The sequence below is a fragment of the Phallusia mammillata genome, chromosome 5 (assembly GCF_965637545.1).
Source record: "Phallusia mammillata chromosome 5, kaPhaMamm4.hap1.1, whole genome shotgun sequence".
NCBI classification, from domain to species: domain Eukaryota; kingdom Metazoa; phylum Chordata; class Ascidiacea; order Phlebobranchia; family Ascidiidae; genus Phallusia; species Phallusia mammillata.
The window spans coordinates 26,748,284-26,762,011 of NC_137256.1; the positions used below are offsets into that span (position 1 = coordinate 26,748,284).

A 13,728-nucleotide genomic window follows, 5' to 3' on the forward strand; every position below is an offset into this window, starting at 1 on the left:
AGGTCCGTGCACAGAGGAAAACACATTATCAGGCATAAAGGGGGGCTCGTCTGGGCTAAAGCAACAAGAATATGAACTTAGCTGGAAATTATTTGACTAATGATGTAGTTTATGATTGTCTCATTTTTCAGGCTTTTTGTTTCAACTAACCAAATAAAGTAATTATCCATTAAAAGGTTTTTCTAAATGAATGCTAGTTTGAAATCCATAATCCTAATGTAATGAAACAAAAAATATGTATACCTGACATATCCATAAACCAATAACAAACTTGCAACATAGCAAGTGAGAAAATATGTAAACATTTGCTGACTAAAAACAGAATCACTCGAGTCCATCCTGATGACTTTTATCCCATAAATTCTGTATGTGTTTAATAACCAAGCCATATCAGAGGAACAAAACAGTTGTAACAAACATTCACATCCCTCCATCAGTTTCTCAACACATCCCTCCTATGGTGGTTTCAGTTTCGATCAAATTCTAAAATTAAACATAATTAAATAAATTTTATTGTGTGTTATAAAACAATGCTTTACTATAAGTTAGAGTAGCACAAAATGTGGCAGTACAGCAGCTTGTCCCTATAGAGATAAAAGTTTATGCAGTCAGAGCATCTTTTAAAATGGATGTACTGGCAACTGTGATATAAATATAACGAACCATGTATTGATACTATTGCTTTTGTGGCTTTTGGCTTCTTCTCAGGGGCTCAAAAATACACATACAGTATTACATGTTTAGGAGATATATGAGTCTAGCTGCTATACTGTTTCTATGCATGTTGCTTAAAAGCAATCCACAGTCTTAAACATGTTACAATGTATAGTGATGTGAAAAACTGTTAGAAGCAAGTGGTTAAGTTAAAACTATGGACCACTTTAGACACCAATCTGTACTTTTATGCACTAGTAAATGGGATATTGTGGAATAAATATCATTTCCTTAAAATTGTAATTAAAAAAAAACATTGGCACACTGGTGGCTGTTGTTGAATAGGGACCTTGATGTGGGAGCCTGCCTCGTATGCTGCACTTTGTCACAGCAATTAGACTCTTACAGGGTTTACAGAGTCTGTATGTTTATCTGCTGGGGTCGCTTGTTGTGCAGCAGGACTTCCAGGCAGCGAACCAACCAATTCCTCCATCTTGGAAAACTTTAAGAATGTAAACAAACTTAAATAATAACACATTTACTAAAGTAACTCCAATAAAATATCTGGTTAAGCTACAGTGATTATCAAATTATATGCAGCAAGCTATTTTTATATTTTGTCACTAAATACTTGTTTATGCTGAGTCATCTTATGTTTTATATCTTGATGACGAAATACAGTTGTGCATGACAATGCTGGAACTGATTTTATTCAATTTTCTACCAAAATCAGCTCTATCCTATTAAATAAAACTTTACATGGAAATTACATCTTGCATATTTTATAGTAATTTAAGATGCATGGGTCTATGTCTCTTACAAGTCCAGAAAAAAATTAATGGCGTATGGTAAATTAGAGGCAAAAGCATTAAGTGACTAAAAACAAAAAGCACATAAAATCCTACACCATATGTTTTTAAAGAGAGATGTTTTATATACCAACTACTGCTTCAATGTATTGCTGATCATAGAATAAGATATTGTATTGTCCAGAAAAAAAATTAGGACTGAAGTATGTAACTACCACATGAATTTATGTATCTACCATATACCGGATAAGAATCAATATTTTATCACAGGTTTGCAACAACATGCTTAAGACCTAACATGAATTTGTTTGTGTGTTGCAATTACATTTCCTAACACAGATCGGTATATCTTTATCTCAGTTTTGATGGAAGCTGTCATTTCTCAATACATTTTACTCTTACTTGCCTTATTACCTATCACACACGAATGAGAAAATCCTACCTCAGCAAAAACCAGTCCATAGATGTTTTGTTTCTTCTGAATTTGCCAATTGGGTTGTAACATAGACTTTGTGGTTTGATATTAATCTCTTTATGATCTACTCCACTGTTTTCCAGCAACGCATCAAAGGATCGAAGTAGATGGACATCCTAAGCATTGCAACAAAGATTAGGATCTTGGAATAATACCTTTTTATCAATCTTTTACGTGACTCAAGCGAATATAAACAGGTGTAAATCATGGGGCCCTTCATTTTACTGACGATGACAAGAGCATTTTTCAAAACGTTTGATCAATCAAGCATGTCACTGTGCAGTTGTTATCCTTATTAGAAGTGTTTCACAAGATACTCGTTTTTGCTGAGTCATCTTATGTTCTATAGCTAAAATACAACAACAAATGCCTGGGCTTCAAAAGTAGAGTTCCAGGCTTAGAAAGTGAATATTGAACCTCATTCTAAACTTATCTCATGTTTGCAAACTAAAGGGTACAAATGCCATGAAATTGCAGCAGCCTACATCATCCTGCAATAGCCTGAACCATGCACCAAACGCAAGCAAGAACCCTAGGTCAGTGCACAGACAAACACATTATCAGACATAAAGTGGGTTTGTCTGGGCTGAAGCAACAAGAATATAAAATTAGCTGGAAATTATTTGACTAATGATGTAGTTTATGATTGTCTCATTTTCAGGTTTTTTTAGGCAACTAACCAAAATATAGTTTATAGAGTTTAAATTTAAAGAGTATAAATCTGTAAAACATTGCTCACCAAAAACAGATTCAGTCGAGTCCATCCTGATGACTTTTCTCCCATAAATTATGTATGTGTTCGAAAACCAAGCCGACCATCAGAGTAACAAAACAGTTGTAACAAACATTCACATCTCTTTTACATAATCTAAACAAATCTCTTTGGTTTTGTTTTTACTGTTGTAACTCTTTATTCATAATATCTGTCATGTGAAATTGGAAATCTTCTATTTGAAACTTTAAAAAAAAAAACCTGATGCGCTATCTCATGGAGCTTCATGGCCGCTATGTTTCACAACCCCCAAAATAATTAATCCATATTAACCTCTTTTCACAGTCCATCCACCGATTTGCTTATAGTTTTTATTTTGGTAACATCTGGCTCTTCTTCTAAGTTTCTTCTTTATGTCAACTCAGCTGCCCCTATAAAAAGCTTCCTCTGTGGCACCGGAACAAACATGGTGATTACATACAAAAATATTGGCACACTGGTGGCCCTTGTTTTAAGATAGGGACCTGTGATGTGGGCCAATATAGTTGAAAGGTTGTGCACTCCTGCTCTATCAACATACCTGCACATATAGGAGAAACTTTGTGTTGTTGCAATTCCATGGACATACTTCGTGGATTGCATTAAGGAAACATTTTGTCAAGATATCTGTGTTATAGAAAAAGATGTATATGTAAATGAGTGACAGAGATTTTACAAATGTTTGTATGATAAGGTGTGGAATATGACAATAAATTCTGCCTCTGCTCTCGTAGACCAACATTATGTCTCACATCTGCTACCAAATATATGTAACATCTGTCAATGTGATGCAAAACAACCAAAAACTATGCAGATACATTCCAGCAAGAAAATAGTCTGATGGTATGTGTGGTCATGCATAAAGCAGCGACGATTTGACCAAAAAACAATCGCTCCTATGGAAATTGATTGTCTGGAAAGCCCAGACTCTTTAACACATATTAAGAGCTGTAAAGATAACCTCTAGGCTGATTGGGCTAAAGTTTGAAACAGCAAACAAAAATTGCTCTTAAAATATTTGCAATTTAAGCATATTGGGGTTGTATTTCTGACCTTAACACGTTGACTGCCAAGGGATATTTCTATGTTGTGCTCAAATTTGCCAAACATGTTTTAGTGGCGTTCTGAAATCAGGTCAACATTTTTGTGTGTGCCGTGCTACAAGCGCATCCACGGCGTTAGTTCGAGACGCCAGCTCGTTTTAAGCACGTTACAATCAAATAAGTCTACTACGAGTATACTCATATCTGGCAAGCCTGGCTAGATCGGCAACTACAATATAACTCGTAGTTGGCAGTCAACGTGTTAAAGACTAGTAAACCAAAAAATGAAGATTCGGGGCTGACAGGGTGAAAATGGGCGATCCAACAAAACATCACAAATGAGTCCAACATTTTAATGGCAACAAAAAAATTTGATATTAATGTTGTAAAATCTCAGGATCAAACGACACAAAACACTGAAAAATCTCCCATTGTGATGCACGACATTGCATTGTTGTGTTGAATCACTTTATAAATATACAATTTGGATTTATCTCATAAAACTTTTAATATCATTCAGATTGGTGTCCAACTTTAACCAAGATTTATCTTCGAATGGGTTAGCCCCCTCCCCATTTTTTGAGTGTGCCTTATACCTGAGAATGTGACTAAGTTTTGTCATGCATAATACACAGCTAACAAAGTGTTTCTGAACCAATGCATAACAAACACTATAGAATCATTAGGCTATTGTCTCACAGCCAATGAATTGTTCACATTCATTACAATTGTAAACCGCAGTTTTGGAATTTAAACATTTGCAAAATGGCATAAAGCAAACTAATGTTGTTGCAAAGAGGAATAGGAATTTCATTTTTGTGATATTCAAAGTGGCTTTATTGCACAAACACAAGCAATCAATTTCATTCGTAAAACAAAATGAGTAACAATTATTAAACACAAACAAAAAAGGTAAATAAATAATTTTTGTGTCATATTATTTTATTTGCTGCTTAGTGCTTACATAATGTGCCTCAAACTTTTTTTATATCCAACTATTGCAAAACTGGTGTTTTGACAAAATACGAATATCGTTAAAACAATAACACAGTAACAAATACAGCACAAACTGTTTTCTGAAATACAGTTTACTGAACCAGTCGCAACCGATGCGGTTTAATTCGTCTCCAATTTTGTTGTTGGCGAATAATGGTAAGAGATATTTTTACGGGTAATCCCCAAATTTTGCCGCGCAAATAAAACAAACTTGCACAGACAATTGTCTTTCTGTGATATCATAATAGGGGGAAAAATAATGCTTTATACTTTAAAAATAAGGGCAAAAATGATGTACATTAAAAAGTAGTAGGCTATTTATTTTTGTGAAAAATATGTTTGCTAATTTGAATTCGAACGCAACCGTCGACAATGCGCGCTCAAACCAAAAACGTTTTGGCAACTTTTTTTCACCATGAGGTTTTTGTTTTGCGTTGGATGCTCGACGTTACGCGTGGTAAGTTTTGTTCAATTTGTTTGTTTGTTTTTATTTTACTTAAGTTTTCTTAAGGTAAAGTAAACAGAAATATTAAACTATTTCTAAAGAATAAAAAAATGCAATACTCAAAGTAATAATGGTATTAAAAATCTGAAATGCATCTATTTATGTGTTTGTTTGTTTCTTTGCAGATTTTTGTATATCTGCGATGTGTCCATCTTGCATTCATTCATCGTCAATCAACCAACATCTCTCAACTTCAAATATTTAATTGTATGTAAACATATGAGTCTGTCGTGGGTTAACTGGGTTTGCGGAACTGATAGGCCTAACTTAGGTTAACTGGCGCTAGGGTGAGTGACCTATTCTTTGCCGAGGTTGACGCGTGTAGGAAGTCTTCCTCGGTGGTCAAAGAATGGTCCAAGTCTGTAGGAGTGCTACTATGTCAGAAAGTTGGCGCTAGGGTTACAGCTAGAGTAGCGCTCGTTAACTAAGGTTAGGTTAGGTAACATAGGTGGGGTACGTTTGGGATTGGCGCGCCACTTATGGAATTTAGCTTAGATCGTTTTCTAGCTAGGTGTGGCGCGTTGCTAAATGGCTTTAGCTAAACTAAGGTGCGCATAGAAACACGACTTGGCATGGCCTCCACCGCATGCGCTGGCCGCGGTGCAGGCGGGACCGAGTACCGGACACAGTTACTCTCAATGAAGGCTTTGGCTCGAAAGCCTGAGGGGGCCGACATAGCATTTCGCCAGAAAAGTCCCGTGAGCCACCCTGATAGGGCGCAAACTGTTGTTAAATTTTCCCATCCCTGCCTTTGTGTAATTCATTTGGGTCCTTGAAAGGGGGTCTCGCAGGGCAGAGAACAGTGATCTCATGTTGTTATACGCTGTAATCATCACTGGACTCTTTAACAAAAACTTCTGCGAATATATTAACTGTAAAGATAGGGTTATTGTGGATTTGTTTTTGGGTTTTGACCAGCTTTTGTTGTTCTTGCTTGTATTTCTGTTACACTTTTCTTTCCATTGAAAGGAAATTTGTACTAGATATCAAGCAAGGATATAACTCACTTGTTGGTTGAAGTAAACTTATCTAGTAGCCAAACAATGCGCTTAAAAATGTCCCCTGTTCCACTTGTGCTGGTCAAGCCTGTTTTTTTTTGTGGAATTAGATTAACTTACTTATTAGTTCAGTTCCGTAACCTGCTTGGCCAGGCCACCCTTTCAGGACCTGCTTTTGATTGATCTATTGTGTTATACAAATTTGGTTCAATTCAATCTTTGTTATTGAGCATTTTTACATTGCTAAGGTAAAGTGTATGTGTCATCATGTATTAATGACTTTTTCTTATTTGGGTTATTAATATATTGCCTTGATTTTTTGCAGGTTTTAACGAATTTTTGTGTTTTTTAGGAATGTATCAGTTACCTTATAGTTAAGAATAACTTTTTCGGAGGTTACCACATTATCTTATTAAACATCTTTTCAGGTTTTATTCATTATTTAAATAAACATATTTGCAGGTTTTAACGTTATCTTAAACATCTTTTCAGGTTTTAATTGTTATCATTTTAGTCATTACATTTTAGTAATAATATAACAGTTTGTTTTCATGGCAGATTTCGGCATTTTTTGTTGTTTACAGGTTTAGGGTGTTTGTTTATGAAGGTTAACAGTTTATTTTACTTTTCCTTATTTACAGATTAAACGTTTTTTTGTTGTTTACAGGTTTAGGAATTTAAGATGTTTATATTATTAGATTAATTTTTTTTATCTTCTCAGGTTTACGGTTTATTTCTTTTGTTAACAGGTGTAGGGAGTTGACTGTGTTAGGTGCTTTATAGTTTCTTTGTGTACTTAGATCTAGGGTTTTGACAGACTCATATATTAACAATTAACTGTTTGTTAACAAGTTTGCAGCTGTTTGCTGGCTTGGTTCTTTTTGTGTGTTTCAGGCATAGGGCTTATTATGTTCTTGTTGGTGTGGAATACAATTTAATAGATTGCAACTGATGTTAATTGACTAATATTGTTGTAAGTACTTGCATAAACATTATCAATGTAAACTCGTTTTACTTCTGTAGCTCCATTTTCAGAACTTCCATCAATTCAATCTGACTTTCTGTACATCGGGAGATCGGTCAATGAAAAACTGCATCAGGTACTATGCTTATTTAGCAATATTCATAAACTTAAATGTTTTCATAGGATTGTAAGTGTATATGAGTGGTCAGAACCTGGATTAAAGCTAACACACCTTAATGCACACATTCAAATTAAAATATGTATTGGTTTTTAGGCACAGTTAATGTGAAAGAAAAAAGAATTATTTGTTCCACACATTTTACTTGCAATCATTTATTAGTTGTGATTCCCTACTTACAAATGAAATGTTTTCTAAGATATATATCTTGCTACATATCTTGCCAATTTCGATAGTTTTTTGTTATTGCTCACCTGAATGATAATGAGATATTTGTAATTCAATTTTACCTTTGTATTTCATACCGCATGACCTCTGAACGAGATGGATCTTTATGCAAGAAAAACAACAAGGAAGTACTCTAGTTGTTCCCTCAAAGAAGCAACACCAGGAAATCAACAAGGTACAAAATTTAATTTGGTACTTTTGCATGTTACTGAAGTTTAACAAATACATTCAAATTCAGTTTATTGCATAACTTTATTGTGCGTTTAAGCAAGCACTTCAATCTTTCTTGTTAAATGATTGGTTTAATGAACCACATGCAACCATATGGTTAGTGCAATAAAATTAATTTGTTTTCAACATAAACGTTTCTTTTCTAAAGGACTGGCTTATATTCTGTGGGTTTTTAAAATGGTTCAAATCCACTGCTCTAAGGATTATATTTTGGTAAATTGTCTGTTAATTTGAATAGCTTTTGTTGTTATTTGTTGTCTAATTTAAACCCGATACCTCTGAATTTCAGACAACATGACCTTCAACGGCAATAGATTTTGATGCAAAAAACTCTACAAGCTGTTCTGCAAAATCAACCTTAGACTGTTAACTAAGAAACTTGCCAACTGAATTCGGCAGCCTAACCTGTCTGTATTGATGTACAGTGGGGCAACCTTCACTGCTCATGTGGGATAGAAAAATGAAATAACATTAATATTGACTTACATGCACGAGTGCAAACGTACTTTGGATTAGGACACTCTTATCGTAATGTTTGTTTAGCTTTTTTAAGCAGTAAACTATTGCAAAATTGTGCATGTCAATTGTTGAACAACATAAAACATTGTCAAAACATATTTCTTTCTATTGCACATTTGTATCTTTCTTTTTAATTCATTTCATGTAGTAGACACAAACCAGTTACCAATTTATACAGTTATCTGTGCCTGTAAGAGCACTTCCTATCCCTATGCTTTAGTATACAGTATAGCTGCTGCACTTTTAACCATTGTGATTTCATTGTATTTTCTTATTCTGGGCCGATATTGCAAATGCTGTTAATATACCAAACTGTGTTCAATGGTCAGTTTCATGTTACTCTATACACTATTAATGGTGTTAGATCTGTTCATTAAAGCCCTGTTATAAATTGTAGTGGTGTGCATTTAGTTCCTTTAATTATCGCTCATAATACTTATGCTGTAACTTCTGAAAACATGTTTGTCAATTTATTCGTTGAATTTAAGGACAAAGGGCTTTTTACCAATCAATTTAAATTAAGTTTATTTTATTTGTGCACATCAGTATTTTAGTTGCACTGTAACTTAATAGTTCTGTTTGTGAACGTTTTTATCTATTTTTTGTTGCGTTGTAATCTTTATGGGTTTGTGCAAATACATTATTGTTTTTCATGCCATAATTTTTTTTTTGCAAACAGTTTTATTAATTTATTTTTGACACTGTGAATCCCTCATTACATAAACGTCCATAATATTGTACCATTATGTTGTAGGGTTTTTATCACATACCATACCACGGGTTACCATATTTGCATGAGCAAAATTCCGGACCGTTTCAATAAATGTCGTGTGTTGTGTTTTTTCCTCCTTTTACGGTTTTTCGGTTTTATCTTTCGTGCGTTTCTTATCATTCATTGCGTGTTCAGTCAGTTTCGTCTGTTGGGCTTTCAGTTAAGGATTGATTGATTGTGTCTGCGAAGAACTATTAGCTTTTTCTATTTTTATGCCTTTTCTATTCCTTTTATTGCTTTCTAGACACTGAAGATGCTTTCTAGCGAAATTAATTTGTTTTTACAACACTGTCAACACTGATTTTAGCCTGGAAATAAATGTTTCCCGAACTTGTGAAGTTTGACGAACAACGAAATTATGTTCCGGCCCTGAAGAAAAATTTTGACGTGTTTTAAAAACAAGTGTTTTAAAAACACATACCCGAGTACTATCCATTTCTGCAATAAAAGCGGACGAACTTTAGACTTTACAAAATACTACCCCCAGTGGTTTAAAGTGGTCCATTTGTTCAAAGGGGCCCAGCTCAGTTGGCTTTTTTTTAAGTTTGACGAACAACGAAATTATGTTCCGGCCCCGAAAGAGAAAAAAGTCATTAAATATTATCAGTAAAGTAAAAGGAGAAAAAACATAGTAATGACTCTGAAATAGTCCAGCCTTCACGAGTTGAGCCAGTCGTACTTCGGAAAACCGGAGGTAATCATCGAACTGGCTCCGGCGAGGGTCGCGAGTACCTCGTTATGCGAGGGAAACCAACGGACATGTACTGCGCAACCAAAAAGTGTTTTGTTCCAATTTTTCAGTTTAGCTTTGTTTGGTTCGCGAGATATTGCGGTCGAAAGTGAACCCTTTTTGGCCATTTTGATCGGTCGCGCGTCATTGTTTGCTGGTGAGCGGGACGGGCGAGTTACGAACTTCAAGTGAATATTCAGAGCAGTGGCCCCAAAATTAGAATAACAACGAGTTAGGGCTTTTGAAAACGACATGCTCTGCAGAAAAAGAATATGGCAGTGGCTTTTTTCCCGTTTTTACACAAAAGCTGAAAATCCGCCTCAAAGTAGGACAAGCGTCGGTCTTTATTGCAATATACAATTTCGTATGATTAGTATTTCGTGCATAATTAATGTTTCTTTTTATTTTGCAATAGAGAAGCCTAAATAGGCCGACCTCATAACTGCATCTGTGTGTGATTTATTGCATTTCAGTGTCAATTTCTTGCGTTTTTGAAGATAAATTGGTGATTTTACTTTTTCCAAAGTGCAATTTGGCAGTAATAACATTTAATATCAATTTTTACCATTAGGTTTTTTTAAGTACATATTTTTTCTGTGCAAAGTAATGACTCTTATTTGCATTTTCTGCAAGTTTCATTTTAATCTGTTGGGATTTGACCCCAAAATTTGAGCGCCAAACCCAAACTGCCACGTTTTTACGTCATAGAATTTTTAAACAAAATTGCATTTGTTTAACTAGCCGCCCCAAAATTTGGCGCATACCGTTTAGATTTTCAGGAACGTAAAGCTTTTCCAAAAAAATGAGCAACATTTTATTTTTCTCGTTTCATTTTAAGTTACCTCAATCGGGATATTTCGGCCAAAAAATTTTGGGGTTTTGTAGCATTTTTTCCCTTTTCTTTCCACCTCTTCTAGAACTTAAGATATGCGATGTTTTGTGTGTTTGCTGGAGCCTTTTTTTGCGGTTTGCCCTGGTCACGTATCATGCGCATCCAACGTAAAACAAAAACCTCATGGAGAAAAAACGTTGCGAAAACGTTTTTGGCGCGCATCGTCGACGGTTGTGTTCGAACACCCGATCCGTCTGGAAGTCCCCGATTAAAATCGGCTGTGTTACGCAGAATAATGCGTTTCTTATCGGGCGGGATTAGAATCTTTAGAACCTGTATTATAACACAGCCCGATTGCGGACGGTTTTATCGGTAATGGCAGTGAAGCATTAAATTTGTTTTTATTGGCAAATATTATTTTTGCTGTGATAATAATCGCAGGTAAATTGGGTTTTGTATCAAAATGGCAGTTAATTGTAAAACAGCAAGACAAAAACAAATGCATTCTGAGCTGTGAAATGAATATGTTAAACACTAAAATGAGCAAGATTTGAAGTACCTGATTGGCATCAAGGTTCTGGCAATGAAGCAATGCAAAGAGACCTTTCAGTGAGAAGAATTTCAAGTTCTTACCTTTGTATGAAGCAAAGTGAGGACCAGCACACTGTCATATGAGGGCTTGTAGATTGGATTTGAATTGAAATGATTCACAGTAAGTGGCTGCCTTGTTACTGCCTTTCTAAACTCAACTCTTTCTGTATTTCTGGCTGATGTTATTTTGAATTTTAGCACAGTTAAAACCCCCAATATTGAATATTAACTCTGTTTTATAACACTTAGACTGCTTATTGGTGACTAAACTCAAGCCTCTTTTGTTTAACCCATAATTGTCAAGTCAAATGAGCATACACTTCATCTTTATTTTTTTATTGCAGTTCACCATCCGGGAAAAATGCTTAAAGCTTGAAAAAAACAACAGAAACATTCCATATAAAAAAAATTGAAGAAAGTCTTTCATTGCGGAAGAATTTTGTCGACAAAAACAGCTCTCTCTTAAAGTGTCAGCAAAATCATTGATGTATACGACCTGTTACTTGCCTCACAGGAGAAAATTGTATGTCGAGATATGCACCACATACTTTAGTTTTACATGAATCAAATCGGAATATGTGTTATTTCTTTTCCACTGTTCTACCTGCCTGCAAGTTTATTTATTAGTTCTTATACCCAAATTAAGAATTTGTATTCAAACATTTGTAGGTTTTGATATTATTTTACCTCCATGGTGATTATGGTCTCATGTAAATTCTGAGAATGTTTTGCACTCTGATGTAGAATCGGACAGTGAAGTGATTCATCAGACATAAATTGAGAACCTCTAGTTTTGACCAGTAGTCTGCATGATAGCATGTTGTAACAATTGGGTGGTTCAACCTCATCTTTCACATGATATCCGGTTGAATTTTCTTGATAATTCAGCAAATCATTACATTTTCAGCTGTACAATATTGTTTCACCTTTTTGTTTTATTTTAGTCTGTTTACTTAAAGATCTTTGTTTAGTATGTACTATGTACTTGTAAATGCAGGTTTTAACTGACCAATCAACCAATTGCTGTGAATGTAATTATTTATTCTCTTCCCATTTATTTCTGCTTTCATATAACTATGGGACTCAACTTGAAAATGTTGAAGTGTGGAAATTGGGTTCATAAGGTGCTTTTTCCATCAATAAAGTGTTGTCCTCACTGTGCATTTGGTGTTTCATCATTTTCATTAGTACAGGCTTTAACGTGTTTGATACCACTAACGGCTTGAGGTATATGTAAACGGTTTTTACACGCCAACTCGAAACAACATTCAGTAAACGCTTGCAAAATATCGTTTAAATCTGATCATAACCTCGTAAATGAGAGACGTGCATCATAAGCGAACGCAGGGCATGACCGCTTTAAAAATGATTTTTGCGCTGTCGAATTATGTAGCCTATAAAAGCTCCAGATGACAAACGGTTTAAGATAAACACAAACGGTTTTCACAGGTCAATTCTAAAATACATCCAGTAAAGGCATACAAAATGTCGTTTAAATCTGATCATAACCTCGAAAATGAGATGCTTGCATCATAAGCGAATGCAGGGAGTGACCGCTTTAAATATGATTTTTGCGCAGTCAACCAATGGTATACAAGCTCCAGATGTTAAACGGTTAAAGATAAACACAAACGGTTTTCACAGGTCAACTCTAAAATACATCCAGTACAGGCATACAAAATGTCGTTTAAATCTGATCATAAGCTCGTAAATGAGAGGCGTGCATCATAAGCGAATGCAGGGCGTGACCGTTTTAATAATGATTTTTGCGCTGTCGAATTATGTAGACTATAGAAGCTCCAGATGTTAAACGGTTTAAGATAAACACAAACGGTTTTCACAGGTCAACTCTAAAATACATCCAGTAAAGGCATACAAAATGTCGTTTGAATCTGATCATAACCTCGTAAATGAGAGGCGTGCATCATAAGCGAATGCTGGGCGTGACCGCTTTAAATATGATTTTTGCGCAGTCAACCAATGGTATACAAGCTCCAGATGTTAAACGGTTTAAGATAAACACAAACGGTTTTCACAGGTCAACTCTAAAATACATCCAGTAAAGGCATACAAAATGTCGTTTAAATCTGATCATAAGCTCGTAAATGAGAGGCGTGCATCATAAGCGAATGCAGGGCGTGACCGCTTTAAATATGATTTTTGCGCAGTCAACCAATGGTATACAAGCTCCAGATGTTAAACGGTTTAAGATAAACACAAACGGTTTTCACAGGTCAACTCTAAAATACATCCAGTAAAGGCATACAAAATGTCGTTTGAATCTGATCATAACCTCGTAGATGAGAGGCGTGCATCATAAGCGAATGCTGGGCGTGACCGCTTTAAATATGATTTTTGCGCAGTCAACCAATGGTATACAAGCTCCAGATGTTAAACGGTTTAAGATAAACACAAACGGTTTTCACAGGTCAACTCTAAAATACATCCAGTA

At 35.2% G+C, this 13,728-nt stretch overlaps 3 long non-coding RNA genes across 3 annotated transcripts; 2 read left to right on the forward strand and 1 right to left on the reverse strand.

Annotated features, from left to right (window-relative positions):
* Positions 1-249: 249 nt before the first annotated feature.
* On the reverse strand, positions 250-3,456 carry LOC145228672 (uncharacterized). The gene is made up of 6 exons (XR_013860150.1): positions 3,231-3,456; positions 2,984-3,081; positions 2,678-2,806; positions 1,906-2,054; positions 980-1,156; positions 250-483 (listed from the first exon to the last, which is right to left on the reverse strand). It is a non-coding gene; the product is annotated as an uncharacterized LOC145228672 (long non-coding RNA).
* Positions 3,457-7,676: 4,220 nt separating this feature from the next.
* Positions 7,677-9,467, forward strand: LOC145228744 (uncharacterized). The gene is made up of 2 exons (XR_013860252.1): positions 7,677-7,776; positions 8,122-9,467. It is a non-coding gene; the product is annotated as an uncharacterized LOC145228744 (long non-coding RNA).
* Positions 9,468-10,897: 1,430 nt separating this feature from the next.
* LOC145228743 (uncharacterized) lies at positions 10,898-12,437 on the forward strand. The gene is made up of 2 exons (XR_013860251.1): positions 10,898-11,397; positions 11,621-12,437. It is a non-coding gene; the product is annotated as an uncharacterized LOC145228743 (long non-coding RNA).
* Positions 12,438-13,728: the final 1,291 nt, after the last annotated feature.